At 41.7% G+C, this 9,664-nt stretch overlaps 1 long non-coding RNA gene across 2 annotated transcripts; it reads left to right on the top strand.

Moving 5' to 3' along the window:
- The first annotated feature begins 303 nt into the window (after positions 1-303).
- On the top strand, positions 304-3,012 carry LOC113355929. Of its 2 annotated transcripts, XR_003362669.1 has the most exons (4): positions 304-495; positions 957-1,310; positions 1,670-1,787; positions 2,224-3,012. It is a non-coding gene; the product is annotated as an uncharacterized LOC113355929 (long non-coding RNA). The 2 variants fall into 2 exon arrangements; XR_003362668.1 differs by having other exon boundaries at positions 1,670-3,012.
- Positions 3,013-9,664: the final 6,652 nt, after the last annotated feature.

Raw genomic sequence — 9,664 nt, 5'->3', positions numbered from 1 at the left:
TTACTAGTTGATAAAAAGAATTGATAAAAAAGAATTTAAACCATTCAATATTTTGGGAGGGACACTCAGCACATCCTAATTGGTACGAATATTCTAGGGGAACCTCACTAATATTAGCTATTCCGCGGAAAGGTACGGATATAGTTTAACTCTTTGAAAAGCAAACAACCATGTGCGTTCCAGACTCAGTCTAACCCAATGAGTTCATTATTTCCATTTCGGACCAAAATACCCTCTTAGTCGAGTCAGGTACATATATCCAAGAGCTGCACCAGCAGCACCACTCCTCACTTTCATGGAAAAACAAGTACGGTGATAATCTTGAAGATGAATGGTTTTTTGTTTTTCTTCTCTTTCAAGTTTCAAGAAAATTTTCTCAATTATCTATTCAAGTTTGGGATACTGATGGAGAGTTTCTTCTAATTGAAGCGGCGTTTCATCTGCCCAATTAGTTAAACCTTGAAACAAGCAAGAGTCGAGATTTTACCAGAAGAGGTGAGCTAAATATTCTACCTAAACATGCTTTTCCTTCAAACCCCAAATTAATTGATTCTTTACACTATAGGAGGATTACTTGATGATAAATAGGCAGTGACGGAAGTGGAATCATCAATATTTGTATTCCTTTATTCTAGCTAGGAGCTTCAAGAATCCGTTGCAGTGCTCAATCTCGGAAATATACTATCTTTAGGAATTTTAGTAGGTTATGTGTTTGGAAAATTACGTCAATGAATCCAAAGTTAATTCACTTAACTTTCATTAACATCGGTAGGTTAAGTGTTTGATGAATTGTACTAACGAAAAAAAGTTTCTTTTTTCAACTTTCATCAGTCTTAGTAGGTTGAGTGTTTGATGGATTTGTATTCCTGAACCTAAAGCTGTAGTTCTCAACTTCAATTTAGTAGTTTTAAGTGGTTAACTGTGTGTTGAATTTCCTATTTGTTTTGATGGTATAGTTGCAGGGAACATCAGCCGGCTCTATTGTTTAGACGGTAACTAATGCTGTGCTATTTTTACGCTGGATTGGTCAGCACAAGGTTCTCATTGCCTTATTCTTTTATTTTGTATGTTTTGCTCTTGTAATTCTTATCTATGTTACAAGTTTTTTCTATGTTCCATCTAGAATCAATGATGTGTTTTATTACAGTAATATATACCTACAGTTCATTGTTTTTTTGTTTTATGTATTTTCAATTATTCACTAGAAGTGAATCAAGAAGACAGTATCTATAAACTGTCTCATTAGGTACTTGTCAAGCTAAACATGAGAAGCATCTGTTCAAGGGGGACCTTTTAGTCCATAGCAACAGGTACATTTTTTCGGGGGGAAAGTTGCACCATTGTATTCTTTTTCCTTTCTGTTAATGAAAAACTGAGCTAAAAGTTTCCCTATTTTTATAACAATCTTAATAGATATTTATCTTTACTTTGAGTACTACAATGTGATGATAAACTTTTGTATTTCAATCAAATTTTAGCAGCTTCTCATATAGATATAGCATAAAACATTGTAGTCTTCAGTTCTTTCCTCCATCGTAGGCTGTTATGTGAATGGCACTTGATGGTCTTTGTGCATTTTTTTTATCCCATTATTGACTTTAATTTATAGCCCTTTTGGGTTCCTCTACTTTGCTAACCAAGTATTTTATTTGGTATATTTGCTGATCAGGTCCATTTTCTCGCACACTACGGCAGCCGGTCGTGTACTCCTTTATTTTTCGTTTATGTTACGTCTTTTGTTGAGGTTAGAATCGGGAAAATGAAACGCTCAAGCTTTGTAGTAGCAGGTATTCTACTCTCCCTTGTCACTACCATATTCTTTTTTTAGTTTCATGGTTCATCTGTTGGAAGAAAAGAAAAAATTTAGCCACCCCAAACATAAATTCCTGGATCTGTCGGGTTAGGGAACTAGAATCGATTCAATTAGCGATAAGGAATATAATTTTAGAGTATCCTAATAGAGCTAGGTTGAATATGCTTCGAGTTATGGTTCCTGTTAGCCAAGGTTTTGAAATATGAACCATGTTTGATTTCACTAGCGGTAGAGAGTTTCTATGATAGAGATGTTGATTCAATGAAACACGCTGCTAAAATAAAGAAATTTGTAAGTGCCGGAACTAGTGAAGAGATTTTTAGGTTTTTTATTAGAATGTCAAGGGCAATGTATGCACAATTAGTTCAGCAAACTTTTCAAGCCCCCAAATGTTATTCATTGTCGTCCAGGAACGATAGTTCTGTTTATGTTGAAGCTGAGCTGGGTATGAAAATAGCGTGTGGGTTTGAAATGATGTATAAACAAAGACGCCATGAAAATTTGGATGGCAAGGGAACTAGTACTTGGGAAGCTTTCAAAGAGAGCTTAGAGATTAGTGGGTATTTTAAACAACTACTTCCTGGATCAATTATTGCTTTTCCCGGGCAAGGTATTGTTGTTTTCATATAAACAATTTCCACTTTGCATATTCTTTCAATTCTTTTTGTGCTGTAAATTGTGTTCAATTGCTAGTAATTTCCATGCTCATCATGCAGGGTGTTTGAATGTCTTTTTTCAGTGAAATGATGTATTGACGAAATCTTTGCTTTGCCCCACTCCTCTGAAGAATTTAAGGGTCTTGAGCTTCCTCCTTCAGGTAATGATGCTTGTCTTTACTTTAGTGAAGATGAGTTAAAATTGGCCATGGTAGAGAGATAGAAAGAGTTGGAAGTCAATGAATTAAAGCAAAAATATAGTCAAAAGGCAAATACAAAGAAGGATGCGGATCATTCTGCTGAAAGTGCCGCAAATGATTCTGATCTTGGTGATATCGTGAATTCATTGACAAGGATATTGGCGTGTCCTTTAGCTTTAGGTGTTAAGCCTAATTATTAGTAGTTTTTAGACTGGTTGGAGCAACTTTCAGCTGAAGGGGTGAAATTGTTTCTCTACTGTAAATTGTTTTTCTACTGTAAACATAGTAATCGATGTAAATGTTTACATGTAATATATATATATATATATATAAATTTATTTTGCTACTGCGTTGTGTTTCATATTTGCGGGTCTAATTGCTCAGGGATATACTGCATAAATAAATCGGGTACGTTCCTTTATAGACTGCATAGACAACTCGGGTACCTTCACTGATAGACCGCAGAAATAACTCAGGTAGCCTTACTGATGGGCTACATAAATAACTCGGGTACCGTTACTGATATAGACTAACTAAATAAATCAGGTATCTTGACTGTTGGATCGCATAAATAAATTGGGTACCTAAAAAATGATTGATAGACCACGTAAATAATACCAACAAATCCATTTACAATTTTATTCAAAAACGTTATTCAAAAAAAAAAAAAGTATCAGGGACAGTTCAAGAGTTTAAATGCTATTCAAATGGACATTAGTTTCACTGTCAGCCTCTTGTGCCAAATCCAGGTTCTCTTCACTTGAAGCTTCCAGACTTCCAGTCGATGCAACCCAATGCAAACACAATTATACATAAGCATGAGACTTGTTGCTGCAACAAGCCCTAGCTATACTCCCTTGAACCTGCGGATGACTTCAACGACAATAGCATCCTTTTGCTCCTAATCCGCAGACCAGCCAAGTAAAACAATGGGTTAATCTTTGTTATTTTTTAGCGGCAAGCACAACCTCCCTGTCATCAACAAAAGTTAATTACCATCAATAGAGGAGTGGATGACCCTTGAAAAATATAAAAATTCATGCACAAACTGAAAGATATGCAAATGACATAAACTTTTGACTATTGAATTATAAATGCGAGATAGAAAGGATTACATGTCTACGGGAAACTTGCGGTTTGAGTGGATACTTACAATATAAAATACTTTTATGTGTGCTTAGAGAACGAGAGAGAGACTGCAGTTACAACTTTATATCCATTTAAATTCATTAAGCAAAACCAGCAAGTAAGACAATGAAAATATCAACCTGATGTGCGTAGTTTCCCAACTTCTCAGAATTCTCTCTGGGAATACTATGTTCAAGTTCTTGATTATCCACAGAGTCGGAACTCGAAGAAGATGCGATATGGTCGACCCTGCCCCAACTATCAATGGAACCACCATTGCATGGAAAGCTTACTGGCTTATGGTTTCCCAACTTCTCGGGAGCATCTAAATCATAGACGATGGGGTTTAATTCCATAGAGAATTCGGCTGCCACATTATCTAGCATTTTTCCACTTCCCTTCTTATTTAATTCAGCTAGGTGCTTATGTTTGGCCTCATTCTCGATTCTCCTTTGAGACTCAGTCTCTTCAAGCTTCCTTTTCTCCGCTTCAAGCTCAAGTTAACGCCTATAATCTTCTCAAGTTAACAACTCTTGTTCTTACCAAATGGTAACAACCTTGACAACTACAGCTTTGGGTTCAGGAATACAAATCCATCAAACACTCAACCTACTAAGACTAATGAAAGTTGAAAAAGGAAACTTTTTTTCGTTAGTACAACTCATCATACACTTAACCTACCAATGTTAATGAAAGTTAAGTGAATTAACTTTGGATTCATTGACGTAATTGTGGGCACCCGGACCACGAGGGGGTCTGAATGCTCACAATCAATCATTAACATCTAAAGAGATTATGATGATGGTACCCCGGTGTTGATTCATTGGCTCAAAACCTTCGGGTTTATCATGGCCTCATCCAACAACTCCATGCGTGGCGTTTGTGCATGGGATATAAGTATTAAGGAAAACAAAACATATAAGCAAACATGCGCGGAGCTAAATGAATGTAAAGTGCTGAAATGTAAATAAGACCAAGGTTTACGTGGTTCAGCACTAAGGCCTACATCCACGGGGTTTGTTGTTTTACTATGTTCTTCACGGTTACACGAATAGTTGAATGACTTTTGGGGTTTACATGTTTCTCTCCTCTAAGGGATTAACTTACACTTACTATTTCTCTCTTTCTCTCTCTCCTTCCCTTCCTGATATTTTCGATCCCCTTTCCTCTTGGTGGAGATTGGATATTTATAAGGTTAGAACGTGGGACCCATCTCTGAAGACCGTTGGAACCTTATCTTCTTGTGTCCTTGCGTCCATCACGCGGAGGTCTGCGTTTGCCCCTTGATCCCGCAGAGGCATCCTCGCTCGTTCCACAGGTTGGTCGACACGTACACTGCTCAGAGTGTTTAATGTGGGTAGTTGAGGGGTCTGATCGTGTCAGACAAGTGTTTTCTGCCCCTGTCAGTCCGTGTCAGCTAACTTTCTCTCCACCGTTGATCTTAGCTCCTCTTTGGGGATGAGATAAAGTAACTCCTCGGGGTTTATTCGGTGTTTCGTGACGCATCATGTTTTGATGTTTTGGCCTGCATGCTTTCCACGTACCTTTTTATATACACGTGTCTGATAGTGAGATATATGTGTACACAATTTGCCCCTTTTCTTCGGGCTTGAATGACTAATGGGTGCCTTGAAGAAAAACTATCGTCGCATATTCTTCTCACTCCTAATAACTTCTCCTAGATACTTGGGCACGTCTTTTATTCGTGCATTAACTGCTTATGTAACGGGCACGTTTCCCATTCCTCCCTTAATTTCCTTCTCTTTCTTTCGGGTATTTTAAGGATAGAAAGAAAATTTAATTTCATTCTTCCTAAACACTCTCTCAATTTTCATTCTTCCTTTAAATTTTCTGTCCGTCTTCATTGAACCTGTGACCTTAAATTCTCTGTCAGTCTTCATTGCACCTGTGATCTTAAATTTTCTGTCTGTCTTCATTGCACCTGTGATCTTAAATTCTCTGTCAGTCTTCATTGCACCTGTGATCTTAAATTCTCTCCACCTTAGCATTAACCACGCCCGCTTCTCCTGTTTGTTTCTTCTACTGCTGTTTTTGCCGGTAAGTTTTTCTTTTCTTTATTTCCACCGTTTTATGCTGTGTTGATTTGTGAATTTTCTGCTACTGTTGTTCCTTGTTTGTGATGAAGAACTTCTTCTGATGCTTGCATACTAGTTTGCCCCTGTTCTTCATCTTAAATTAAGGAAGCCATTACTTCAAGGGTGAAATTTTGAGCATGTATACTAATTTTAGGGTTGCTACGTTATCGTGGTTGTATTGCTATGGATGTGTTTTTTGATTGTGTGTAACTTGTTCTTGATTTTATTCTTTCCGCAGCCATGTCTGACCGTCCGCGGCCTACTTATCAGACTCCTGATTCTGGGTTATCGAGATCTCCTCCGCGTCGAGAGTCTCAAGATGATGTTCGTCGGAGTCGAGTTTCTTCTGGAGCGAAAGCCTCGTCCTCTAGGGAAGAGAATCCTCCGATAATTCCATCTGGTTCTCGAAGAGTCTTTGATCGCTCAATGGCTCGTCCTCGTGATGATACTAGGAGTACGCAGGCTCCGCCCCGCGCTGTTGCTTTTGACATTCCTCCTCTACGTTCGTTAGTGCCCGAGCATCATCTACGGTCTTCTCCAACTTTTAAAGGGAAGAATACGAAGGGCGTAGCTCATAGGGTTGAATCTTCAAAAAATCCCCCCCGTGAAGAGAAAAGCTTCGGAAGCGTTCGTTAGTTCATCCGGCCCCGCCGAGGAGGATGAGGCTGCTCCCTTGATACGCAGTGTCTCTGTTAGCAGGAAAAAAGTAACCTTCAAGCATATCGATCTTGAAATATTCAAGGAAAAGCATGAGCTTCAAGCCTTCGGGGTTCGTTTCTATGCCCCTAAGGATGATATTACGTATGAGCTTATCTCCAAGTATGAGTTCGATGCATTTCATTTGTTAACGACGGTTGGGGCATTCGAGGCTGGTCTGATGCTGCCGTTGTACAAATCAGGTGATTCCTTCTACTACGACGTGCTCGCTAGTCGTGAGGGTTCTTCCACCAATACTCACAGCCGTTCCGTATCCCAATTATCGGGGAATTATCTCCGCGCCCTGAAGGAATGCTATCTGCGGAGTAAGGGGGAAACGTCGATGACTTGTTACGTCCCCAATCCCATGGAGAAGGAATGGTATACTCCTGAGAATTTCAATAACTCCTTCGGTGATTACGTCAATAGTAGGAATCGCAAGCCGTGGAGTGTCAGCCTTCGGAATCTCCCTGCTCCTCGAGGCGAGATTCGTCTGTTAAATGAGGTCAGCGATGCCAAGCTGAAGTATGTTCCTGGCACGGAGGCGTCCAGTCGTCGGAAACTCTTCCCCGCGCGAGAGAGGATCAAGCGCGATCATGACTACGAGTGGCACGCCACCGTTATCGAGATAGTTGGTCCGTGGGCTTACGGTTGGATTCCTGGTCCCCGCGGTTGGCGGCCTACCGAGAATAGTAAGCCGCGCGAATCTCCTCCTGTTCGCTATGGAGATTTCTGCCCTGGCGTCTGAACTTTGCGGGCATGAATTTTCCTTATGCCCTGGACGTCGTAGAGGGAGACGAGGAGGATGGTTCCGGTGCTATACTCCCACCGAAGAATATCTCAGCTGCTCAGGTACGCAGATTCTAGCTGCGCTTCTTTTTTAGAACTTCCATCAGACGGGAAAAATAATTCTTTTGTGGTGTTGGTTTCAGGTATTGAAGAAGAAAAAGATTAGGCCGAAGCAGTCTTCTACTACGGTGATGGGCGAGGTTGAGCCCAAGAAGAAGTTACTAGTCCAGTGAACGAAGAGTTTGCTGAGGACGAGATTACAGATGGGGAGGAACGTACTGGTACCTCCCCTATCAATGTCGAAGAAGAGGTCTTCGCTGGTCACGCTGGTGATGAAGGAAGGAACAAAGCTGTGGTGGCTGATGACGTTGTCATCGGGGATGTTTCCGTCCCTGCTGGTGATGTCGCGGATACCCTTCCCACTTCTCAAGAATTTTCTTTTGATCGGATGTATTCCACGGGGGAGTTCTTTGACGAAGCCCTCGATTTTCCCGAGGACTTCTCTTTACTTTCCCCCAATGATGATTGGGATGTTCTTGGTGGTGATGGTAATGGGGATGCTACTGTAGAAGATGTTGGTGCGGAGGAGCCTGCTGTGCATGTAGGCGCGGAGGAGCATGCCAACATTCGTGCTGAGGGGGTCGTGTCAGAGAAAGGAAAATCTGTCGTTGACCGCCTGCCGATAGTCTTCCCCAGTCGCCGACGTCTGAGGGTGAGGACGCCATCATGGATTGGTTTAAGGAAAAGAATCTTCTGTTTGTCTCTCATCCCGCTCCTGTTGTTGCTGGGGAAAAGGAATCAACCGCGTATACCCGTCGCATGATGGAGATGTCTTCAAGGCGCAGGTGTCTGAAGCCTGGGGAAAAAGGTTGACTGTTCCCGAAGCTACCCTCGTGCCGGAGCCTCCTACTTCCGTTGCCGATATGATGGCTATCGCCGACGGGTATCAATATGGCTTTCCGCAGCAGCGTGTGCTGGAGGTAAATTTTCGTACATACTTCTACGTGACGATCAGACGCTTCGGTGAAATAATGTTTTGTCATCTTGATGTGTAGATGATGAGGAGCGAGCATTGTAACCACGTGCTGTATCAGTTCTTCAAAGCGAAATCTCTGAAGCTCGAGGCTAAGCTTCGTCACGAGAAAAGGAATTATCTGCGGCTGAGGTGGAAATAGAAGAGCTGAAGAAAAGCCTTAAGGAGAAAGAAAAGCTGGGTGAAGCAGAGGCTGATCTTCGTTCAGAACTTGTTGCAGTGCGCGCTGAGTTAGAGCAAACTCGTAGCCAAGTTTCCACTTTCACAGGTTTGGTTCTTTTCCCTCGCCGTATGTCGTCATTCTTTTATCTCTTAGTTGTTCTGTCTGAGTCTCCCCACCCTATCTCCAGTGGGTGGCGTCCCCGAGCTGATATGGCTTCGAAACGAAAGAGTTCGGCAAAAATCTCGTATTAGAGATTTGGTTGAGAAAATTAAGAGTGAAGCTAAGAAATGGGATGCTCGGGCTGAGGTATGGCGCGCGGGCATGTTCAGATGGTCGACATGCAAAATCTGTACAACCATGATCGTGCTTTATTTAATGGCACACTGCTGTGGACCCGTGATAATCTGCGGGAAGCCCGTGAGCGCACTTCCTTGTTGGAATCTAGGATTCAGCTGTTGGAAGAAGAATTACAGACGGCTCGATCCATTCCTCTTTCAGGGGTCCAGGATAATATGCTCTGTCTTGCCAGAGAAAGAGATGATGCTCGTGCTGAAGTCTACGCTCTCAGCAATGCTCTTTCCGCGTCTCGTGCCGACGTAGCTCGTCATGCTGAGTCTGAGAGGAATCTCGAAGTGTGCATGTACAGACTCAGCAAAGGGGTCTCAGAGATAAATAAAGAGGTCGACCACCTTCGTCATATGGACTCGATGAAGCAGGTAGATTAGATGCCTGTCATTTACTCTCACCAACCTTCAACTAGACTATAAGAAATTATCCGCGGAATATGATCATCTTGATGAAGCGCGAGATGCGGTTGTTAATGAGTATGAAGAGGCTTCGGCTTGTGTCGAAGGTATAATCCCATTTCATCGAGTGTGACCTTGTTTTTTTCTACGCTAACTCCGTGGTGTTGTCTTTTTCAGAGCTCGAGGGACGCCTTCGCGTCACAAATGAAAAACTTGAAAAGGCTCAATCTTCCTTAGCGCAGCAGGAAGAACAGACCAATCACTTCAAGAATTTAGCAGCAACCCGCGAGGAGGCCGTTGGTGCTGCTTCTAGAGAAGTGAATCGGCTATCTTCGTTATTATCC

Source organism: Papaver somniferum, chromosome 3 (assembly GCF_003573695.1).
Source record: "Papaver somniferum cultivar HN1 chromosome 3, ASM357369v1, whole genome shotgun sequence".
NCBI lineage: Eukaryota > Viridiplantae > Streptophyta > Magnoliopsida > Ranunculales > Papaveraceae > Papaver > Papaver somniferum.
Note: the sequence above shows the minus strand (reverse complement) of the source record. Positions and strands in the feature narration are given on the sequence as shown.